Source organism: Anomalospiza imberbis, chromosome W (assembly GCF_031753505.1).
Source record: "Anomalospiza imberbis isolate Cuckoo-Finch-1a 21T00152 chromosome W, ASM3175350v1, whole genome shotgun sequence".
Classification (NCBI taxonomy): domain Eukaryota; kingdom Metazoa; phylum Chordata; class Aves; order Passeriformes; family Viduidae; genus Anomalospiza; species Anomalospiza imberbis.
Genome location: NC_089720.1, coordinates 4398010 through 4422978, shown reverse-complemented (window position 1 = coordinate 4422978; position 24969 = coordinate 4398010). Strand labels below are relative to the sequence as shown.

Here is a 24969-nt window from a genome sequence, read left to right as displayed (position 1 = left end):
GTTAGTTTGGCTCTCATTGAAGTGGAAAAAATAGCACGTCAACAACCTATTGTGCTAAGGGGCCCCTTCAAGGTTATTAAGACAGTCACTAGTGGAACCCCCCCTCCTGACGGGGAGCTCAGAGGGCCTCAGTTAGAAAGTGGTATGCTCAGGTTGAACATTACTGTAATTTTTTCTCAATGACAGAAGGAGATGTAAAAACTTTAGCAATCCAAGAAACTGAGAGCTTGGATAGCAGCCATGACAAACCTGCCTCTGTAATCAAAGTAGCCCCTCCTTTCTCCCCTGAACAATCAGCAAGTTTTTGGTTCACTGACACCTCTGCTAAACGAGAGGGGAAGATGTGGAGATACAGGGCAGCAGCCCCCCACATTTCCTCTGGTGAACTAATTATTACTGAGGGAGAAAGAAGCAGTGCTCAGGCTGGGGAGCTGACAGCTGTTTGTAGTGTTTTCCAACATGAGGTACAGAATACCTCTCTTGTCTGTAACTACACTGACTCCTATGCTGTGTACCAGATGATCCTAATAATCCAGCACATTACCCTGGCCAACCTGTTCTGGTGGACCTCCCTTACTATAGGGCTAGTACCACTTGTGCTAAAACCCTCTCTGAATAAACATGCATGGACAGCTTCTGATGCTCTAGGAAAAGAGCACTGGATAAAAACACGCTGGATAATTCCATCATTCTAACCTTTTCTGCCTTATAGTGGCAGGATTCTGTTGTGTTTACTTTTACAGAAGAACTCCGAGGGACATGAAGACCACCTAATCCATGATAAAACTGGTGATACTTTTCTGCATCCTACCACAACCCCATGGCCAGAAACCAGCTGAGTGGCCATGGTCTGAAATAATTGTAGTAGCATGCCGAAAAGGTGAAAGGATCTCTTTAAGCACAAAAAGGTTTGTACGCACCCAAGCGTACAGGGTTATTGGCACAATTTCACATTAACACAAACTGTAGAAGTAATTTGGTTTTGGTCCAAATATACTGAAGTGCTTTCTTTTAAGTTTAAAGTATTGATTTAAATACTGGGGAGGACTTGATGTTAATGTTGTGACACCTACCACCCAACCACCGGTTATGCTCACCCCGAAAATCTTTGAAATCGGACCATATGTAATAAAGAAAACTGGCCAACAACAAATATTGTTCAATCCGGCATGGTCTCTTAAACAACTTTAATTACTGATGCAGAACAATGTTTCAGAAATTCAGCCAAACTGTTCACCCTTTTTGCAAACTTCGTTTCAAGGGTGGACCACCTGGCTGCGAAAATGGAACCCTTCCAAGAAATGGATGGCAAGAGACATAACCGGTGTTGTGGGAACAGGATTGGGAATCCTAAATAGTATTGATTCAGAAGTATTGATGAATAAACTGGTTGCCACCACAAGAGACTTGACAAAATTACAACAACCCCTGCAGTCCTCTTTATCCGCCCTGGGAACACAACAGTGGTTGTTATCGAACATATTACCAAATTGGGAAAAGGTAAATGTGAATGATCACAAATTAATAATTGATGCACTTAGTGTTGCACAAAACGACATTTCCCTGGCCCTTAGCTGCATCCAGGCACAGCTCTGGATGCAGACAGTTGTTGCCTCAATTATAAGAGAAGGTGAAGAAGGCATTTTCCCTACTGAAATTCAAAAAATAATTTGGGACAATGCAAATGATTTTGAAAAGGAATTCCAATCCTGGTGGAACTTGGTGAACTTCACTTACAGTCCAAGTACAAACACAGCCACAGCTTTTGTGTTAACGATATCTAATGCTTCAGTGCATTTGATTTTCCCTATCATTGCATTAGGACTGAATCATGATGGAGCTATTCTCTATCCTTCCGAGCATAGAGAATGGGCCCGTCAAATTGGTAAGAAATGGCAAACTGTAAATTTAGAATCTTGTATTGTCGGGGAGCAACAAGGTTTTATTTGTGAAAGCAATGCAATTGTAGCTCAAGATATTTGTTTGGACACAGAGCAGAATATTTGCCATTTTGAAGTTCACCCTGATGAGACTCCTGTAACAATATTAGTGTACATAGGTAATGGGTGTGTGTGTGTAAGGACTGCTTGTGATGTAGTGTTTATAGAAAATGTAGCAGTGAATCCCAAGAATCATTCAAATTTTTGTGTCTGTAACTTTACCACGATTACGGGATGTGATTTTTCTTATACTGTCCCAGTTATGTCTTACTACCTTTTACAATCCAATTTTACACTAATTCACCAGATATTGCCTGCCTCTATTAGAATGAATTTAACTTTGATTAAGCAATTGTTGCTTCACCAGGACTTAATTGAAATTTTAGAAAAGGTCAAGAAAAATGGACAAAAGACCCTGGTAACAGTCCATCATGATGTGAAGGAGATACATCACGTTTTAGAAAGAGTAAAGAAGGATGCTGAACACAGATGGTGGGATACTCTTTTTGGGTGGTCACCTACTGCTACAGGCATCCTGAATAAAGTGTGCCATCCCATTGTTGTTCTTTTGATCTTGGTTTTAATTGGTTTTGTTTATCAGCCATTTTATACATTTTGAATTGGAAAATGATGAGGCAGCTGACCCGATTGACATCAATTATAGATACACACAGTTTAGTCAAAACCCCTTTTGTTAAAGACATTCCTAGAGTTATTGACACAAGAAGAACTACACGAGCAGTAAAAAATTAGGCTTATAACAGCAAATTAATTAGAGTTGTTCATTGTTTGTTTTGATTAGTATTGTTTGTTTCAATAATGTTATACTGTGATTTTGTTTTGATTGTTTTCGAAGAAATTGTTTCAATTATAAGAAAAATTGTTACAATCAATATTGATCACTATTTCCTATTTTATCTTTTCTTAATCCCTGTCCTTGTTTCTTTTACTTCTTCCCCCTTTCTCTTCGATATCTTTTTCTGTTTCGGTTTTTCTGGGATATATGCTGCCAGACACTGATGAGTCGAGCCCTGAAGACTTTGTGACAACGCTGCAGACCTTGTTGATGGAGTACTCTCGTCGCCAGTCGTGAGTCACGGGGTGGTGTCAGGGTCTGTCCGAAAATCCCTCATGTTTGCCTCATGACTGTCTCCAAGGACTGAGACCCCAGACCCTGAAAGTAGCTCTAGCCTGGCTGAGGTGGAAAGTCTGCCAAGCCTTAAGGACTGGTATGTGATGCCATGGGAACTCAGTGCAAGAACAATGGACTGGTCATGGTGGACTGAGCCCTAATCAGTTCGTCCTGTACCTTCGGTCCTGTACTCTTGGTCCTGCACCGACGCGACGGTTACAACTAGTTCCCAAAACAACGAGTCCACACCCACCGTGTAGCCAGGAGAGCTGCCGCTTTGGCCAGATGCCACCCGCTTTGAGGAACCCTATAAAGGACTCAAGGAGTTTTGAGGACTTTGTCCGGACCCCACCTGGAGAAGACAGCCTATGAGCATCTCGTCAAGCTCCGAGGGCCTCGTCTCTTCAGACTGGTAGCTATAATCCCCTTCCCCTCTTTCTCTATTTTTCACTCTATCTCTTTATTTCTCTCCCACTATCGCAGTTGTTGGCACTAAATAAAAGTGCATTTTTGTTTAAGCAAAGTGTTGTGTCCCCTGCTGTGTCTTTTGTGCTTTGAGATCTCCAAAAAGAACCTATCAGGGACCCTGCATGCATTTGCGGACCCTGACACCATATCACCAACAAAGATGTTAAACAGCACTGGTCCCAGTACTGACCCCTGGGGAAGGTCACTTGTCACTGGTCTCCACTTAGACATTGAGCCATTGACCACAACTCTTTGAGTGTGACCAGCCAGTTCTTTATCTACTGAGTGGTCCATCTGTCAAATCTACGTCTCTGCAGTTTAGAGACAAGGATTTTGTGTGGGACAGTGTCAAATGCTTTGCACAAGTCCAGGTAGATGGTAGTAGCTGCTCTTCCCTCATCCACCACTGCTGTAACTCCATCGTAGAAGGCCACCAAATTTGTCAGGTAGGACATACCTATAGAAGCTTTTCTTGTTGCCCTTGATGTCCCTGGCCAGTTTTAATTCTCTCAGGGCTTTTGCTCTGCTAACCTGATCCCTGGCTGCTTGGACAATCTGTCTCCCTCTCAGGCTATCTGTCCCTTCTACCCTCTGTAGTCTTCCTTTTCGTGTTTGAGTTTGTTCAGGAGCTCCTTGTTCATCCATGCAGGTGTCTTCTGGCAATTTTGCCTGACTTCCTCTTTATTGGGATGCATCCCTCCTGAGCTTGGAGGAAAGTATATTTATAGTATAAATAAAAGTATATTTAAAGTCCAAAAAGTGATGTATTTGTTTTTGTGTACTCTGTGTGAATACATACTAATTTAGTGGTTTATAAGAAAAACCATTAACAAAAACCATTTATCAAAAACTTTTCAGAACACCTGCAACAGGCAAGAATTCCATCTGGATCACAAGAAAAAGTTTCAGTTCCTGATTCTGGACCAGAAATGGCTGAATCTCAGATAGCTGTGGCTCCTGTGGTAACATCAAAATTGTCTTTTAAAGCACCTGAGTTTTATCCATCGGGATATAACCAGAACTTTGCAGTGAGTGTTAGTCTTTTCTTAGTATATGCCAATTCAGTTTAACAATGTTTATTGTGCTCTTGTGTATCAGATAAATTGAATGCTTCATTTGCTGAAGAGATTTCAAAAATTTGGATGATAACCTCCAGAGACGCAGTCAGAATGTTGTGATAAGTAAATGTTATACTGTGAGAGCTTTTAGTATTTTGCTTGACGTTTGCTCCAGATAACTACATTCCTTATTGATTACACCCAACATCAGCATAAGCTGTCTTTTTCACAACTACCTCTGTTATAGTTATATCTGCACTACATTTTCATTAAAAACTTAGCTGCATTTTTATTCAGATTGCATGGGTTTTTGAAGCAAGTATGGGAGAAAACTTGAGCTTTAGCTTTTCTAAGCATAGCCTTTACCTTTCCTAAATTTACTATGCCATGGGTATGATTTGCCATGACTGCCTAACTTTATGTACTGTCATATGTCTTTTAATTCCTTCAGGGATATTGTATCACCAGAGGGCAAAAAGTAGGTTTGGGCTCATTCCTAGCAGCATACCTAATATGAAATATATTTGCAGCCAGGCTAAGGGTAATCTCTGATCCATATTGTACATTCACCACATAATAAAAGTTGGTACTTCTTATTTTCTACTCTCCATGTCTTCCATATTGTTGCTACAGTAATTCTACTCTAGGGAAGATCTATGTGAATTCTTGGCATATCTTTTTGTTATGCAGGCAGATAAACTGATACTGGTATAAGTAGGTGGGAACTATTGCTTTTACAAATACAATCAAATTATAATAAACAATTATACTGAAATAAATATATTTTGAATAACTATGGGAAAAAATACTTGATTTGAATGCTAAACATGATGGTTTGGTATTTTGAAGGGATTTTTCTCACCAGTAAAATCGATGTTATCTGGATGTTACCAGCTTACTGAATAAAATCACTGTCCTGAATAATAAAAGCTCATAATCATATGCAACCACTGACAAATGTCAGTACAAACATGCTTCTGTGAATGGATCATCTAGGAGGAAAAAATACTACTTTGCCCCAGTACATGTTACATGGTTTCTATGAATAAATAAAAAATGCCATTTGGGGTGGCATGAGTGTTCATATGTATAATTACAAAGTTTTGAGTCCAGCAATGTTGCTTTTCAGCTGTTTTGCAAAAACACACAGGCATGTTGTAGGAATACGCTATGAATACAAGTGACTCGTCTGTTAACAAAAATAACTCCTAAAATGGTAGCAAAACCTAGAACATTTATTTGGAAGTATGTTGGAGGGACCCTAATCTAATCAGAGTATATTAGGGATAGAATAATGATGTTTCAGACTTGTTAGTTCTTCACTATTACTGAGTTTGGGGATTTTTTGTTTGTTAGTTTTTGTTGTTGTTTTTTGGAGGTTTTTTTTTTTACTTTAATAGCTAAATTAATTTTGTAAACTGGATCCACCTGCAATAAAAATAAGGAATTTAGCACACTTTACTATTACACATATTTTCACCATGGGTTTTAAAATTTGAAACAAAGCAGTTTTGAGAAAATTCAGTTTTTCTTACAAGTAATACTTAGCTTTCATTTATAATTTTCCCTGAAATTTTTAGATCTGAAAATTCGTGTTGTTTTTTGCTATTTATTAAATATTTATTGTTTTAGAAATAATGTGTTGGTTGATTCCTTGTTTGATTGTACATTACTGTAATTACTATGTGTTTCCATATAACATTTGATTGTTAGATTATTTAATCTCCAGTTAGTTCTGATACTCAAAAATATCAGCTACCTGTGAAGATACTTTAAGGGCTACAGCATCCAGGGCATACTAGATTTTTCAGAAAAACTTTACCAGGACTTTGGGGAGGAAAGATCTCTGTAGGATTCTGTCACTGTCAAGACGGTCATAACAGACTGAGGAGCACACTGTATTTAGGAAGGCTTCTCTCTTTATTTTACAGCATGCTGTCTTTTATAGTCTTTCACAAAGTTTATACTTAGACATTGGTCAAAATAAATCAATACGACATTCATTGGAGCAAAGCAACCTGCCCCTCATTTATCTCTCTTTCTCTCCCTCGTTTCCATGCTGATGGCATTGGTAAGGCTCCTTTCAGGAGCAAAGGCAACTCTTATCAGCTTTTCGTCTTTTCACTAACCCGCTCTGACTCACAGGCCAGCTGTGAGCCCCTTCCACAGGATTCTGTTTGCATACACCTGTCCATCCCATTGGAAGTTGTGGATGTCTGCAGTAGAACTGGTGACTAGATTTAGGTTTGGATTGCCAGTAGGAAATATCAGACTTGTTCTCTGACATGGATATATGAGAATAATATGACTTACTCTATCAGAAGGGCATAATGATCTCAGTTAATAGTTTTATGAGTGATATTTGTATTATCTTAGGTGGAATTTCTCCTCCACCTCCTTTTTCTTTTCTTCAACTAATTCCCAAAAGGAGGTTAAGCAGCCTCACTAGTGGGGTTTATACTTTTAGTCAAACATTAAGGTGCCAATTAAATTACCTATTCATGTCTTATGAGGTTTGTACCTGTAACAGTCTTTATACCTAATTTTGCATTAACTATTGTATACTGGCTGAGTAGGTATAATCTGAAGATAAAAACCCAAAACTTAGTTGATACAGTACGTGGTTCTATCTCCTTTGTTAAAGCTTAAAATCTGCCAGTGAGAAACATGAGGGGTTTACGTCTAGAAGTTACTGGACTGAAATCTAATTAGGTTTTAAGTATTGAGAGCTCCTAATTTAACAATATATAACATATAATAAAGTTTGGATTTTTTTCTCTCCCATTTGTTCTGTTCCCTGGCATAATTACTAAAACCTAGACTGCCTTTGAAGTTGCATAATTAGTAGAGATAGATGAATGTGGGGCTGAGTTTAGCCTCTGTGGTTAGTCTTTTAATTACAAAATGGGAAGAGGAGTATGAATATGAGGACACCAGTATACCAAATGGGATTGGAGTCCCTTTCAGAACAAAGATGTTTCCTCCAAGAGTGACTTTTTATCAGGTGAGGATGAGAGGAATATGCCTTCCTCTCTACTAAATGAGGATCTCATAACAACCTGATGGTTTTCAGAAAGAGCAGCTTCTTTTACTAGCTACAGCAGCTGCATTCCCTGCAACTTGGCTGGAGAGTTTTCAAACAGGTTGTTTGAAGAGATACTAGTTGTTCTGTATGTGACTAAGCTGCAGTTGTTGCACAAATAATGTCATAGTTCTGTGGACCAAAATAGTTGTACAAAACCTTTACTGAGCTATTTGAAATTGCCTAGTAAAATTTTATTTCCTTTAGAGAAATAGAATATTTAGCAAGTTAGATGCTTGTTAGCTTTTATTCTTTGGCTTCATAAGCTCTAAACCATTAGAATCATAGAATAATTTCAGTTGGAAAAGACTTCTGAAGTTCGTCTGGTCCGATCCCAACTCAGAGCAAAATCAACTTGGATCAGGTTGTTGAAGGCTTTATCCTTATGAGTAATGATTTGCCACCATTTCCTTAAATACATCATTTTTTTCCTATTTCTGCTGGGCCACATTAACTTTGTCTTCAGTATTATTCACTGGGCAAATATTCTACTTAATTAAGCATCATATGAAACCTTTCTAGTTTTTCTTCTGTTATATTGATGTGTCCCTCATTAGCTTAAGTTTTATACTCTTACAACACAGGTCTTTAAAGAATTTTGGAAAATCTGAATTTTCCCCCACACATTCTTTACAGGGTGTGAAATTAATGCCAATACTTGATTTTCAGCAATGTGTATCTATCTCCATAGTTTGTATCCAGAGCTTTTATCTTTCACAGATCCATGTTGCTTTGCAGTAGAGAAAAGAATGAGGCATTTTGAAGACAGAAAGTAAAGGATATTCCCTCATTAAGGGAGGGATGGTGGGGAGAGGGAGAATGCAATTATAAACCTTATCAGTGTATTTATGTCCACTAAGTAAAGAAAAAGCAGTTACCATTTTGTTGTGGTTTGACATGGAAGTGAATTTTTTTCAGGAAGTTGGGTCAAACCAATCAGTGGTCAGGTTTAGATATTGGCACCTGGAGTGACCACTGAAGGTATGGACACACCCCTGAGAACACAGGGGGTTAAAAGCAAGAACTCCCAGGGGAGCTGTCTCTTTGGTTCCGGTCAGAGTGCTGTGCAGACCTCCCTTGCCCAGCCACAGGCTGGGTAGGGGAGGGGAAGCCATGTGGCCTGGTCAAGGTGAGCCGAGGGAGCTGAAGGACTGGAACCGAGCCAGCTCCTGTAGACGGAAGGGTAGAAAGAAGCAGAGATGCCTTTGTCCCCTGCCCCAGCAGGAAGGAGACAGAGAGTCTGACGACACCTGTAAATTTGCCGGCGGAAGAGAAAGAGAAAAGGGGGGGGAAGATGCCCATTGGTGGAGTTGGAATTCTCGGCAGAGATTGCAGCCGTCCGGGGAGTCTGAACTTTTAACCCTTTCCTAAGAAATGAAGGCTTTGTAAAATATTACTCCTCCTTGATTTGAAGTAGAAGAGAGACAGTCTGGGATCCGAGATGATGGAAGAGGAAATTTTTGAGTTGGGAGGAGATGATGGAGTGGCTTGTGGCTGGACTTTTCTTGTTAGCCATAGACTGAACCAAATTCTCCTGCAATAGAGACTGCATTTTAGGAGGATGCAGTAGTGAACCAAAGAGACCTGCTTCACCAACCACCAGTGCAGAAATGGAGAGAACAGAAGAAAGCTGAGGAAAGAATAGTGATGCCCTCTGTCTTCAAGAAGAAGATGATCTCTGTTCTTAGACCCTCAGCCCCAGGGAGAAAATGGGGACGGACTGTAGTCCCAAGATGAGATGCTGAACTGTTATCTCTTTTAGTCCGTAGCAAAGCATCCTTAAAGGGGCTCTATGAGCAGTCTGTCCATGCACATTGGTGAGAGCACTGTGACGTGGAAAGGAGAGTGTCACACTAGCAGATTTTCTCCGGGCGGTTGCCATGTGTGACATGGAAACACAAGGGTGACAATTGTGTTTCCTGGGGGAGTCTGTGGTGCAAGAGAGACTTCTCTCTCCTTTGAGGGATTGAGTATTGATTATCTGAAGGGTGGCAGCTTGATCAAGAATCCTAGGTAGTGTCTCACTGTAGTTTTATTGGAAATTAAGTAGGAAGAGGAAGAGTGTTTTAGAGAGTCTTCATCCTGGATTTAGTGTCTGTTTTTTTTATAGTAGTAGTAGTAGTTTAATAAAGTTTTTTCTTTTGTTATTAAGCTTAGGCCTGCTCTGCTCAATTCCTAATCACATCTCACAACCATTATTTAAGAAAGTACATTTTCATGGGGCGCTAGCATTGAGCCAGTATCAAACCATAACATATTTTTAGCTTGATTTTTCATTACAGTAGATGTATTTAAATATTTTTCACATTAACTAGTAGATCAGTTGAGAATTCTGGTATCTTGTATGTTACCCTTATGTCTTGAATCACTAATTGTCAGCTCTTTAGCAGTTCCCTCTTCAGGTTCCTGCTTGCTCTTCTGAGATTTCATGAGATACTTTTCACAATCTTTTGTACAGTATGAAAAGGTGAATTACTGGTACTGTGTTATTACTAGTTACATCACAAAGTATGTTGCTTCCTATGCTATTCCTCTCATATACTAGCATTGTAATTATCCAGGACAGCAATGACTTTAGAGACTTACATACATTCATTTTTGAATGGACAAAATTAGTGGGTTGCCCCTGGTTGAATGCCAGGCACCCACCAAAGCCCCTCTTTCCCTCCCCTCTGCAGCTGGACAGGGGCGAGAAAATATAACAAATATTCATGAGTTGAGGGAAGGACCAGGAGTAGATCACTCACCAAATACTGTCCATGAGCAAAACAGGCTTGAATTAGAGATAATAATTGAATTTATTACTAACAAAATCAGAGCAGGATAATGAGAAGCAAAATAAGACCTTAAAAACACCTTCCCTCCCTTTCCCAGCTCTACCTTCTCCACCCCCATCAGCACAGGGAGACAGGAATGGGGGTTATGGTCAGTTCATCTCCCATTGTTCCTGCCACTGCTCTGGGAGAGGAGTCAGTCTTTCCCTTGCTCCAGCATGGAGTCCCTCCCATGGGAGACAGTTCTCCATGAACTTCTCCAGTGTGAGTCCACCCATAGGCAACAGCTCTCCCCAGACTGCTCCACCATGGGTCACTCTTACACAGGGTCAGTCCTTCAGGCACAGCCTGCTCCAGCGTGGGTCCCCCACAGGGTCACAAGTCCTACCAGGAAACCTGCTCCAGTGTGGACTCCTCTCTCCACGGGTCTGTAGGTCCCTGCCAGGACCCTGCTCCAGCACAGGTATCTCACGGGGTCACAGCCTCCTCTCAGGCATCCCCTGCTCCAGCATGGGCTCTTTCAGAAGCTGCAGGTGGATCTCTGTATTCCTGTGGCCCTCCCTGGGCTGCAGGGGCACAGCTGCTTCACCATGGTTTTCACCACAGGCTGCAGGGGAATCTCAGCTCCAGTGCCTGGAGCACCTCCTGCCCCTCCTTCTGCACTGACCTTAGAGTCTGCAGAGTTGTTCCTCTCACATATTCTCACTTCACTCTCCTCTGGTCCCAATTACATCTGCGCAATAACTTTTTTTCTTAACTATGTTATCCCTGAGGCATCACTGCCATCTCTGATTGACTCAGGCTTGGCTAGTGGCAAGTCCATCTTGGAGCCGGCTGGTGTTGGCTCTGCCAGACATGGGAGAAGCTTCCAGCAGCTTCTTACAGAAGCTACCTCTGCAGTTCCCCCCGCTACCAAAACCTGGCCACACAAACCCAGTAGGGCGGCTTTCTGTTCCATCAGCAGGAGCATAAACATTGATAAAGTATGCATTATTTCCTGCCTGTATTTTATACATGGGAACATTATACTGTATTGTATTTCTGTAATTTCTCCCCCTCCTGAATATTTTGGACCACTTTTGTACTCTAGGTAAGCTCAAAATATTTTGTTTCCAATTTCCAATTATTTTTTCTTCTACAGTTCATATAGCTGTAGCAAAGTTTGTGTGTGCATCAGGAAAGGGTGTTGAGCCTCAGTTTGGTAATTTTATTCTTAGGAGGTATACTTAGTGTTAGTTTGTTAGTTAATCTTACAGTCAACTTGGCAAACTAATTTCTTTTTAATATGTCTTTTTATGTGTTTTGCTGGGAGACCTTAAACTCTATAAAAACATGTTACTTAGTTCTTGACTACTGGAGCTTTTTGATGCAGAGGTCTATATTTGCTAAAAATGTTTAAGTGAAATGTGTAATAAAGATCACTATCAAGTATGCAGAGCATCAGGAATTACTCAAGACTAAGGGCTCTGGTTACTTCTGGAGATAGTAAGTGTGACTATTTAAGGTTTATTTTAAATAGCTGGTGTATTCTTTCACTGCTATAGGATTCTTCCTTTGAAGATGAATATGATGGCTGACTTTGGCAGAATATGTACAAGACTTTCTAAATCACCTCGCTGAGCAACCAGGTTGTTTTGAAACTGAAATAGAGCATTTTGCTGAAACAGTGAATGGCTGGGTCACTGCGGATGAGACTTTGCAAGAACTTGTTGAACTCGTATATCAACAGGTAGCCTGTGTTTTCTGTCTTAACATGGATGTTATGCCTCTGTTACCTAGTATGCAAGATATGCATGCTAGTATTATTTGTTGTATCATTGTGCCTACATAGTATTTTAGTGGTATGAATTTTTCTTTTTAGACTGAAATGTATAGCGAAAGATTTTTCTCAATAAACTGTAATGATAGCTCAAGTGAGATATACTTGGCTGATTGATAAATTTCCCTAATTTACTCTGTTTCCTTTGTTGTGTATTTGAATCTCTCAGATCACATACTAGAGTTGAAATTACAGCAGCTCATTAAAGAAGCTATATTTGAATTGCTGGATTTACATAGCAGGGACTGTCAGTTGTACATTTTTATTCTATCCTACAAAAATATTCTTCATAATAGATATTTTTTGTTCTTTTGTATTTTAAAAAAATGATACCTACTTTGGGAAATACTCTTTTTTACTGACAGGCTTTGTTCTTCATTTGGTATTATAACTATTTCAGAACATCATAATTAGAAAAAAGGAAAGCTAGTCTGCTGGTACCTCGGTCTAGTCCCATTGATGGTCATGGAAACAAGGACAGAGACCTTGAGCTGAACTCTGTACTAATTGGGGGAGCTATTGGAAAAACCAGCTTAACCTGTGTTGTTTAGCAAATGAGCTGCTGCTACTGTCTTCTGGGCTTGCTGCAGAAAATGAAGACACTTCTGCTTGCTATTTATTACATTAGGTATCTCCCATTATCCTGAGTTGCTTTCAAATTCTACATTGAAGAATGTAAACTTTATGCACCTTCTAAGTGCAGATACTTGCAGATTTTTTTACTGTGAAATAATCTGGGGTATGTAGAACCTACGTGATTGTCATGTATTGTGTAGAGTCTTAAGAACTGTAGAGTCTTATGTTTCTTACTATAATACAGAATTGATACACATTTAATTAAGAACAGTTTAGTTATACATTAAGATTACTTGTGCTGTGTTTGGCAGCATAATTTTTCCATCCTTTATTTGAACACATGGAGAAAAATTAATAAAATATGAAAATATTCCATATAACTTTATTTGAAGAATCTTCATATATGTTTAATAAATTGACTCTTGTTTAGGATAAGTATTTTAATGCTGCCTCTTTTTCTCTCCCCCTATTTAAAACAAGTCCAATGGGTTAGGGTTAGATGTGCCTTCCTTAACTGAGAAGCATTGAGTGTTACCAGTCTGAAAGATAACAGTTTTTCTGAAAAATAAAACTTATCTCAGTGCAAAATGCTGTCCTAGTATCCAAAAGCACATGATTTCAGCTTCATTGTATGTCAGGATATGACAGTGTTTGAGTGTGAGTCAACTATGCTTATTCTTCTGTCTTGAACCTCTGCTCAAGTATTTGTTTTTACTTGTCCTGGTTTATCTCAAAACTTCATTTAAATATGCTGAAGTGTGTTTATAAGCATCTGCCATCAGTGATGTTTGAGCAGATCTACAGATGGTTTGTGAAGGAAAAAAGGCTAAAATAAAAGAAACCAAAATCCTGTACAATCTTCCCTTCATCTGGGTATCAGGTATCTTAGCCTGTCTGTAAGACTTAATTATATACTTCCCTCTGTTCTTCCTAATCCATTTATGTCTTGGCAGAGTGAAGCGCCAGTTATCTTGTTTTCCAAAAGTTGAACACTCTGACTTCATAACTTAAGAAGTCTTGACTATTGTGTAGTTAGTATGGTGTACTGTTGCTGTTACAGCAAGTAAAATTTCTCAAGATAGGTATTGGTAGGCTAGCCTTCATGCTTAGATTTTGACTTTTTTGGAGTTGGAGATAAACTGGGATTACAAAGCAACAATAATTCAGCAAAGACATTACTGTACTATAATGAGTGGTTAGTAAACTATGAGATTTATTTATTTATTTATTTAGTCTCTGTGTGCTATGCCAGGTCAGAATACCCCAAATGGCATTGTTTCAGTATTTGATGCAACCAAAAATACAGACCAACTGATTGGGAAGCTAATGGTTAAAAAAAATACAGATGATGTTTGAAGTAGTTTTTTGTTTTGACTGTGTGGTGGTTTGTTTTGGTGGGATTTTGTTGGTTTGTTTTGTGTGTTTTATGGTGGTTTGGGGTTTTTTTGGTTTTGTGGCTTTTTTTTTTTTTTGGTTAAGGTTGGTTTTGGGTTTGTTTTTTTTTTCCCTTAGGAAAGAGAAGTGTAATTTAAGTGACATATTTTGCCTTATAAAAAGGGGGCCACCTCTTCAAGTCCAAGCAACTGATTGGACTAAAGCACCAAAAAGCTCATTAGCTATTTAATATGCCTCTTACTGGAAACTAAAGTTGATTTGAATTTCTTAGTTACTTAAATTTGTTGTATCTTTCAAAGATATCTCAGTTCTTTCCAGCAGTGTAATGCACATAGTACAATTATGTTTAGTGCATATTTTCCTCTGACTGTAGAAGGTAAGTAGCTATAATACATTGACATGATAATGGCAAGATGCTTTTTCAAACATGTTAGAAGCAGAAGCATGCAAACACATTTATAGCACTGATAGATGTAAAAGGAATGTTCGAAGATGATAAAGCCAAAGGAAAAGTTTAATGAATTCTTAGTATCCATGGGGGGGGGGGGGGGGGGGTTTAGGCAGAGCTGACAAAATTACTTAGACCAGAGCCTCTTCTCACTGAAGCTATATCTGAGAAATGATATCAAATTCAAGTCTTGTTAGAAGAGAGCTCAAAACAAATGAGCAGTAATAAATTGCCAAAATAAGGAAATGTTCTACTTTAAGTTCTAAGAGAGGTTGAATGTAAACACTAATGGATTCCAAATTACTTTTACCACCTCTTGGAATTTTCAAGTATCAGTTTCAAAGCAAAATATTTTTCAGACAGTGTATAACTTATGTTGTGGAATTTCATTGCCACCACCTGTTTTTAGATTGTAAAAGTATAAATATTCAAAGTAACAGGACTTGTTTTAGAAAAAATGACTTTTCAAGAACTATTAACTGTAATGATATAGTTTTAATATCTGAATCAGAAGTTTGCTGGAGCATGTACAGGAGAAAGTATTTATCTTTATTTACCACGTTCTTGTACTCTTTCCCTGAGCATTCCTTATTGCCAAAAATAAAAATCTGGGATAAATAGCTCTTAGACTGAATGAAGGTGATATATTTATTTTAACACACTGTTTGGTCCTTAAAAAAAGTCTTAATGTCTACTCTTGGGTTTGTTTTGGTTTTTTGGTGGTTGTTTTTTTTATTAACAGTTTGAAAGTCACTTTCTGATACTCTTTGGTGTAGGTCACAATGGAGAAGTAGAATTGAGAACAAATGGCACAATGCTGGTTATTTTCTTAAAGCCACAAAATCAATATAATGAACTTCAAAGTGCTGAAATGCATATAGCAAAGTGTTTATGAGAGAAAAATTAACATGAGAAATAGTAATTATTAATCTTCTGTTCTGCAATTGTCTAGTCAACTGTTATAAAAGACATTTTCAAAAATCTCTTAAAGATATTTCCTGATAACCTAATCATGACTGCTATGAATAATTTATTTTTCCACTTTTATTTTGGAAGGCCACATCTGTCCCAAATTTTTCCTACATGGGAGCACGATTATGTAACTATCTCATAATCTAACCATTAGTACACAAAGTGGGAGCTTTCGGCAGTTGTTACTTCAAAGGTCAGTATCAGTGTGTCATTTTAAGCCTGTTGCTTTCTCAGGTTGTCTTCCTTTTCTGTATGTAACTCTTAACATAGTGTGCATATTTAAAATAGAAATTTAGATTGAGGATTATTAAAGCATAGGTACATACTAGATATCTAACATATATTTTTAATATGAAAATAGGACTCCAAGTTCTGTAGGCTCCTTTAAGTTGACTATATTGTACTGATACCAAGTTATAGGGTAAATTCAAAAGGTAGTCTATTGTAAATGCAGGTGAACCCAGTGGGAAGAAATTTATGACGTTTGACTCTAGTTCAGAAGGTTGAATGATTTCTTTATTATAACTATACTACAATACATTAATATACTATTTAAAGGAGATACTAAAACTACATACCTACTTTTTCTAACTACCATATCTAACTCAAGCACAATTCGTGACCCTCTTGTGAGAGTCTAGACACAGGTGGATTTGATTGGGCATCAGGCTCAAACAATCCTCACCAGAATCCAATCAAGCAATCATCCCAGGTAAACAATTCTCCAAACACATTCCACATGGGAAAAACAAGGAGCAGAAATAGAAATTGTTTTCTCTTTCTTCTCTGTGCTCCTCTATAAAAAAAATCCTAAGAGAGAGACAAATGTGCCTGCCCCAGTAGTCAACTTTAAATGTGTACTAAATGCATGTATATGTACTCTTTGTCCTTTGACTCTCGCCAGGGCTTATTTCATTGTGTTTTTTCTTTAATTACTTTTCTGGCTGAAGTTGCTGTGAAAAGTTGTTGGTTTGCTCACTGACTTTACACCTATGATGCATAAAATCACAAAGGATAAATTTCTTCAATTTTCACTTACTACAGAATTTGGGGGATTAAGGTTTAGTAATGATTAGACTTCACAGTTGACAAAAATGCAACATGTTTTAAATGGATGTATTTCCTTTTAAATCTTACTGTATGACACTTGAAGGAATAGTAGACTTTAATAATTTGGAATTCTTTAGAAATCACTCTTTTTCTTTAAGGACTTCTGTCTTCCTAAGCTCCAGATTTGATTCTTACTTTAAAAGTTTCACTTAGTCCACCTATGTTTAGGAGTAAATGCATGATAAAAGAACACAGTTGTTGAATACTAAAAAATTACCTCATTGTGATGTTATCTTAATCCTAACTGCATTTATATCTAAATTTTGCTTCTGTCACTTAAAATGGTAGGATAAAGAATTTATCAAATAAATGTAAAGGCATCTAAAACAATGTGGGCAGCACCCTGAAAGGGGGAAAACATCTTTCAGAATACACCTATTTTATTTCTGTTGTTGTTTGTCTGCCCATGTTCAACTTCCTGGACCCATATTCTAATATATAAACTGTGTAGCTGTCTTTTAATTTTTACATGTTGTACTTTTCCCTATTTCGTTTTGCTTTCTCAGATACCTCAGTGCTCACCTAGAAGAACAAAAATCTGCATTCTTTGTGAAGTCCTCTCACTTCCTTCACTGTAACGAGCGCGGATCTCCAGGACGGTTTGGATGGATGACAGATCTCTGAAGTCAGGTCTTAGAAAATATGGTTTATTAAAAGGGGGAAAGGCCCTGCTTGGAGTTGCCAGGCGCAACTTGTGGCAGGCCCAGGGGGAGAGGGAGAGAGAGAGAGAGAGAGGGAGCAAGGGTTCCAGGTGAGGGTCCAAGAGAGGAAGGTCCAAGAGAGCATCCGGTCCCTCGGGCACACCTCGGGGCTTCAAGGTGGGCTGGAACAGGACTTGGGCCAATGGGGTCACAGATACCTGATACTTCAGGGGAGGGTCACAGGTGTGGGATGAACCATACATTGGGGGGTGAGACAGAGCATTCCATTTGACCCTTGGACCTATCCGCAGGTAAAGGGCATTGTTTAATCAGAAAGGGGGATTGCTTTCAGCTTGGCTATACTATTGTTTTCTAGTTATTCAGTAGTCAAGGTTTGCTATTTCAAATCTAGTTCTCATCTCAATGTCTGTATTTTCCAAATCTTTTGCCAGGCAATCATATTTATAAGGTTTTCCTATTTCATCTTCCCCAACACTTCACAAATCAAACTTCCTACTATTCAGCATTTAATAGTTCTAATGCAGTGAATAAGTTCTTAGCATTCTACTAAATAAGTAGCATGCTGCATATGTTGGTTTGTCTATAGACTATATGATTTTTGCTTTAATGTTTTCAGGTGCCAAACAGAGTATGAAAACAGAGATGAAGCTGCCAAAGGAGATGAGACTGCTCAAAAACAATTTCATTCCTTTGTGTTGTTCTTAGCTGAACTTTACCTTAACCTAGAGGTAAGAAGAAAGTTCTATGTCATTCATATTCATTAATTTTTGTTGTGTTTAAGTAAACACTAAAATGGAATATCATTTAAGGTGTGAGTTTTTTGAGTTTGTTTTTTTAAAGGGAAAAGGGAATAAAGTAAAAGAACTTAAGAACGGTTTAATTATAATGTGTGTCCAAGAAAGAGATAAACGAAAAAGGACAAGATCATCACAAGAGAAATATATAAAGATTTAAAAAACGGTGGAAGAATACCTAAAAAGAACCAGCCATAAATCACCTTTGGAATGAACTTTTTGGTATTTGTTTTTGTCTGGTAAACCCACCAGATTACTACACTTAAACAACATAGAAAATGTTACAACCTAGCAGAAGCAGATAGGTATCAATTACCCCTGTAATTCAGTATTCAGCCACTAATAGGAGCTATTTTCAAATGCTTGAGGAAGGCATGGAAATCTTCAAAATGAACAATAAAAATGCAGACCTTGAAAGATATTTCTTCTGAAGGTTGAGTCCTTGGCTTATGCATGAAGCATGAAATTTTGTACTTAGATCAGTTTTTTTTGTTTCTGATATGTACAAAAAAATGTATGTACACATAAAAGTTCTTTGACTCTTATACCCGTGAGTTCAGTAAGTTCACGGACTACTGTAGTGTCCTTAAAATATATTTTTCACTGAATTATTTCAAAGGTTTGATTTAAGCAGACACTACAAAAATGTTCTGCTGGCATGAGGAAAGAAAACTCTGACACTTCCATTTTTATTCATAAGTGGGCCTTGAAATCTAATTTTAACTTACTAGAAGTAAAAAGGAAGCTTTCCAAAGGATTTGGGGAAGGGGAAGCTGCCCAGTTTGGAGTAACATTTATTTTAAAAGCATTTTTTTCTAATTTTAAAATATATAAAGAATGCCTTCTAGAAGTAAGGTACTCTACAGCTGCAGAGAATGCATAAGGTGGGATGGGAAAAGAGCATGGGATTCTGAGAATTTGGGATGATGTGGATCACTTGCCAGGCATTTTGCAGCTTTTCTTAGCAATTTATTAGCAATGAAAAAATGCTAGGCAAGCATTGTTATGTATATGTCAGAATTGCAAGGATACTACTCTGTATTCTAGAAATAGTTACGGTATTTGACATGTTCTTTCAGCTGAAGAGCTCAACTATGTTAATCACAAACCAAATCATACAGCATCCGAGAGAGAAAATGTGACTAAATTAATTTCTAAAACTTAAGTCTTTTAACTGTAGTTGGGTTTTGGTTTTTTAAAATATATTTTGCAGATTAAAGGAACAAAGGGACAGGTCACACGAGCAGAAATTCTTCAAGAAGGCCTTCAGGAATTACTAAATGTGCTCTTCTCTAACCCTATGGATAATAATTTGATGTGTGCAGTGAAACTGCTCAAGGTGAGACAGTAGTTTTAAATAAGAAAAAGATTGTTTTTTTTTTTTTTTTAATATGTCATCATAGTCCTGAATGAAGAAGGAAGCTCCAAGTATCTACAAATGTTGAAGTGTATCTGTAGCCAGACTGGGCTACCTCATCAAACACTAGATTCACTACTGAAGCAATAGATGTCTCCTGTTGTCCTTTCCATTTAATATAGTGGTAGATACGGGCTTTTCACTTATTTGCTTTGTGGTATATTTATTTTTAATTAAACTGTCTTAGAGTTGTTATCTAATTACCTAGGATCAATGCAGGACCGCAGCAGAAAACTGGGAATGTGAAACAAGTGCTTGCTTTTATCTTTGCATTTTATTCCTTTGTATCATCAGACACCTTTCCAAGCATTTTTAGATCATGTAGTATTTATGCTGAGTAGATTAGGAACTGCTGTTAAGTTTGACCATAGTAGGAAAATTAATTTTTTGTAGTTTAAATATTATCTCCTAGTGTACAGTTATTGGACAATGAATTAAGTACCTGTTCTTAACAGAAAAAGCTTTCATCCATAGCAGTTCTAGACTGTCTGCTGCTAACACTCTCTCAGCAACAGTTTCAGTCTCACAGATTTTATGTATTAAAACTCAAGTTGGCTTGGTCAGATAATTCTTGGCTCCTCTTTACACATACCCAGGTGAAATTCTGTGGCATATCTGATTCTAGGTATGTTGACTGAAGTCTTTCTAAAGCTAACTAGCCTATTGTTATTATCAGGCAAGTCTGTGGCATCATCTGCAAAAATATGGTCTCTTTTTTCATAGCATGTATTTAAAGCAATTAAGATCTGACAAATGCTTTTAGTCCTTTCAGCAGGATTCAGAATGTTGTAATATTTTTGTGTCGATGTGACACAAGTAATAGTATGGTCCATGTCCCACTGATACACAATCTCAGAAAGATGATGAAATGTAACACTTTTTTACAAGAAATCACTGCAATATTAAAAAACATATTTTGTTGTAATGTGACTGTTTCGCAGTGTAATTAAATCACTGAAGAGTTGTTTCAAAATCACATTTCAAGACTGAAATGAGGGAAGTGGCTGTGAAATTCTAGGCAACATTGGACATAGTTACCATACTGTCTGTAGTCTAAAATGAACTATTTATGTGGTCATTAAGCCGTTCAACAAAAAGATGTTGAAGATTGGAACCTTCAATAGGTAGTCACATAATGCATCTAAATGCTGTGGATTGCTAAAGAAACTTCTGTTGACAGTTTCTTAAACTTTTATAATTCACTTTAAAAGAGAAAAAAATACTAAGCAAAAAAATCCCCAACAAAACCTAATACCTTGTCTTTAGTTTACAGGCTCAGTTTTAGAAGATGCCTGGAAAGAAAAAGGAAATAATGATATGGAGGAAACTATTCAGAGAATTGAAAATGTGTTGGATGCAAACTGTAACAGGTGAGAAGATAAATTTGTTTGCAGTGTTTTGCTTTTATATTAAACAGAACATCTTAAAAATCTTCAAGAATAATGGCCATGTCCAAAATATTTCCTTAAAAACTTTCATTTACAAAAAGTAAGGTATGTTGGTCACTTTCATGTAGCAATTGTGGGGGGAGTGTTTCTTTCCATTTTGGTTTTGTTCTGTTTTTTATCTTTTACTAGAGATTAATGTTCCACTTAATGAGATGGTTGTATATGTTTGCTTTCTGTTTGTTTTCTGTTTGTCTGGTTTAAGTCTTTCCCCTCCCCCATTTGCCAGCCATTAGCCGAATTATTGTTTTGCACAAATCATTCTAACTTTGTGCTGCTTTTGTTTTTTCAGAGATGTGAAACATATGCTTCTGAAAGTAGTGGAACTATGATCAAGTTACTGGGGTAGAGTTCATGAAACTTCTCCACATACAAAAGCTACTCCTGAAAATGACCCTAACTATTTTATGGTAAGAATGTACTGGTATTTCAGTTCCTTAGTTTAATATGAATTTGATTCATAGACAATCATATTGCTAAAAGCTACAAACATCTGTCTCTGAACTCATATAACTTACTGTATAACTCTATTCTTAGAATGAACCAACATTTTACACTTCTGATGGCATTCCTTTCACTACAGCAGATCCGGGTATGTCCCCTGTTTTCTCAATCTTTAAAAAGTTGCAATTATGCCCTGTTGAAGCACATAAAAAGTTGTTCTTAAAATATTTGAAACTCATACAACTTAACAGACAAAACTGTAGCTGAACTCCTGGCTTTGTGTAACACATGCCTTATTCCGTGTTAAAAGAAGGTAAATGTTTGAAATGGAGAATGTGCAGTTGAGTTCATATAGTTCAGAAGAATTTGTGCCATAGTCCTCAGCACTTGGTTTCCACAGCTCTTTTGTTTGTCCATTGTTAGTAGCAAAAGGATTTGTTTCTTTGTTTCCTATAATCTGAACACAACATGGCACAACATCATTTGAGGTAAAGACAACTGTGACTACCTTTGTTTCTTTGGGAAAGTAGTTATCATTCTTGGAATTTGATGTCCTGAGAAAACACTGTAGTAGGAGTTTTTTCGATAATGTTTCATGCCATTTATGGCGTCATTAAATAGGCTATTTTTAAACTGTATAGATGTACATTAATTTAGAGGACTAATATATTACTGGGTCTATTTTTTACTATGGCAGATTACCAAGAAAAATACCAAGAACTGCTTGAAAGAGAGGATTTGTTTCCAGATTATGAAGAAAATGGTGTGGCTTTATCAGGACCTGGAGATCAGTATGTTTTCTTTTTGAGTGATAGTTGTTGTGGGGTGGTTTTGGGTTTTTTTTTAACACTAGTTATTTTTACTGCAAATTTAGGAATCCAATCTTGTAAAAAAGAAATTAATAATTAATATTATTTAGTTTTACAATGGAAATTATGTGTTTGTTCAGATGTAAGTTGGTTTGTAATCACACAAGTTTGAAACAGTTTATATTTATCCAACTGAGTAGGGCAATTAAATTCATATATTTTTGCCCATGTGCAAACATACTCTTGTCTGCATTTTAGAAAAAAATTTGCAAGCAAAATGATGCATCATACCTTCAGGTGTTGGTAGTGAGACAACCTTAATTCATTCTAGCTAGAGATAATTACAAAATTTTCAGTGTTTTTCAAAAGGAGAAGGTTGTTAAGGTTTTCTCTTCAGGATAAGTAGTATTCCCTCAATTAATGGCCAAAGGGGAAGCAGTAGATGGGAATATAGTCTCACCTTCTGACACCAATTTATAAGAATTTGATAGGAAATCTGTGAAAGAAAGTCTAAAATAAATTGCTCTGAACTCTGTACTGGTTGAAGGAGGACTTTTAGATCATCATTTGATACTCAAAAGCATTTTCAGTGTTGTGTTTGTATGATAAGAGTGCTGGTCTGGATCATTGTTTTTGTTAGTAAATTAGAAAACTTTTAGATGGTAATTAGCTGAGGGGAGTTACAGGAACTTTGGAATATAAATTAGTGATGTCATCAGAAATCAACAAGATCATATTGTGGAAAAAACTACCCTTGTTAACTGTTGTGTTTAGAACAACTTAAATGCAAAATTAATACAGACAGCAGTTAAACACAGCAAATCTGAAAAGTGGCATATGAAAGACTGAGTCAATCTTCATGCAAGGTGACTGTGGAACCTTCTTTGAAGGCTTAAGAAAAGCATAGACAAATCTATCCTGATCCTCTATCATCTATTTCTCATGACTGACATCAGGGAGAAGGGTTCTTGAGTTTCTTCTCAAGTCTACACTTCTACAGGAAAGGAAGAACAAACAAAATAAATATGTTATCTGCTTTAATGTGCATGCTGATTCCCTTGTTTGGGACTAAATCACAGAAGGTAATAAACTGTGCACCTGAAACTAATGCACCCTTTATGAGAGTCAATAGCTGCTGATTTCTTTTAAGGCTGTTTAGAATTATATACACTATCGTGTTCCAGCTACAACTCTGTTGTCCTAGTTTATGGTGATGAAAACTCCAGTTGGACCTAGAGAAAACAGGGAACACTCAAGTTACTTCTCAGTAACTGTGAGGAGAAAAAAAAGCTGTTAAGCGATCCCTATCACTTCCAATCTTGATTTTTTTGAAACTGTTAGTCTCCGCTCTGCACAATACTGATTATCATTGATGGGATACAGTCTTTTCTGTGACTTAAATAAGACAGATATTTTCCAAAAGACTGGTTAACATGTAATAGAAGGTAATATAATGCAGATAAAAAAGGGAGATGAAGTAAGGTCACCTTCTTTCATATATCAACAAATAGGAATACAGGTTTTCTATATAAATATATTTTTCTGACTAGTGTGCAACCAAGAGAGTTGACACAGTATTTGAACTGGGATGTTAACCAACTAAAATTTTGCTAATATGATGCTAATAATATTTTTGTAAATGCATCTGTGCAAATGTGTTATTACATTTTTGAAAGCTTGTATTACATTATTGCATTTTTCTGTCATCTTGGAAATATTTCTGTCTTTTAACCTGTGGACAGCCTAAGATGACCTAAATGGTGACAAACACTGTAGTAATTTGTACATATCTATGATGCTTTTTCCTAGGGCCCATAAGCTCTGTTTTATCCTTAACGTTTATGTAAAATATTTCACCTATTTACTGTTTCTGAAAATCTGTACATAAACATAACAGTTTTGGTGGGGGGGTTTGTTTTTGGTTTTTTTTAGGTATTTTAATGATCTTGATAACAAGATGGATCCAGAAATTGAAGAAGCATATGAAAAATTCTGTCTAGAATCAAAACATAAGAGAAAACAGTGAGATGTTACACAGTAACGTTAGTTTATTAAACCAGTTTAGGTCTGGTTAGAGTACAGGGAAGCAAAAAACATTTGTAACAAAATAAGGAAGTTCACTTTCTTCAAGTACTCAAGTTACTCAATTTCCATTTTGTTAAACAGAATCTTCCAAAAGTTGTAAACTTATGCTCTGTAACTTAGTGTTGTGTATATATCACAATTTATTTTATGGACAGGTATATGAACAATGTTTGGCTGCAATAAAATTGATTTTAAAAGTATCATAATGGAAATTAAAATGTAATGGGGAGCTGTCCCATAGGATTACCTTTGGGGGGGGTGAAGAGGAAAAATAAATCAATTTTAATTTAATTGCTTGCTTGGTTTAGTATACACTAGGACATATCCTTTTTGCAATATACAAGATATGGTATTTAATTTTTTTTCTGACTAAAGAGCACATGATCAATTACTTTTTTGGGTTTTTTTCTGTAGATCACAATCATGAAATCGTGATAAGTGGTTTGTGAAGGATTATTTTTGTGGGGAGTTTTGGTTTTCGTTTTCCTTTTCCTTCCTCTTCCAAAACACATATATATGAAGTCTGGACTCTCCTAGAA

At 37.1% G+C, this 24969-nt stretch overlaps 1 pseudogene; it reads left to right on the top strand.

The window, feature by feature from the left end:
- The window catches only part of LOC137464324 (polyadenylate-binding protein-interacting protein 1-like), a 29862-nt pseudogene extending 5232 nt beyond the window's left edge, over positions 1-24630 (top strand).
- Positions 24631-24969: the final 339 nt, after the last annotated feature.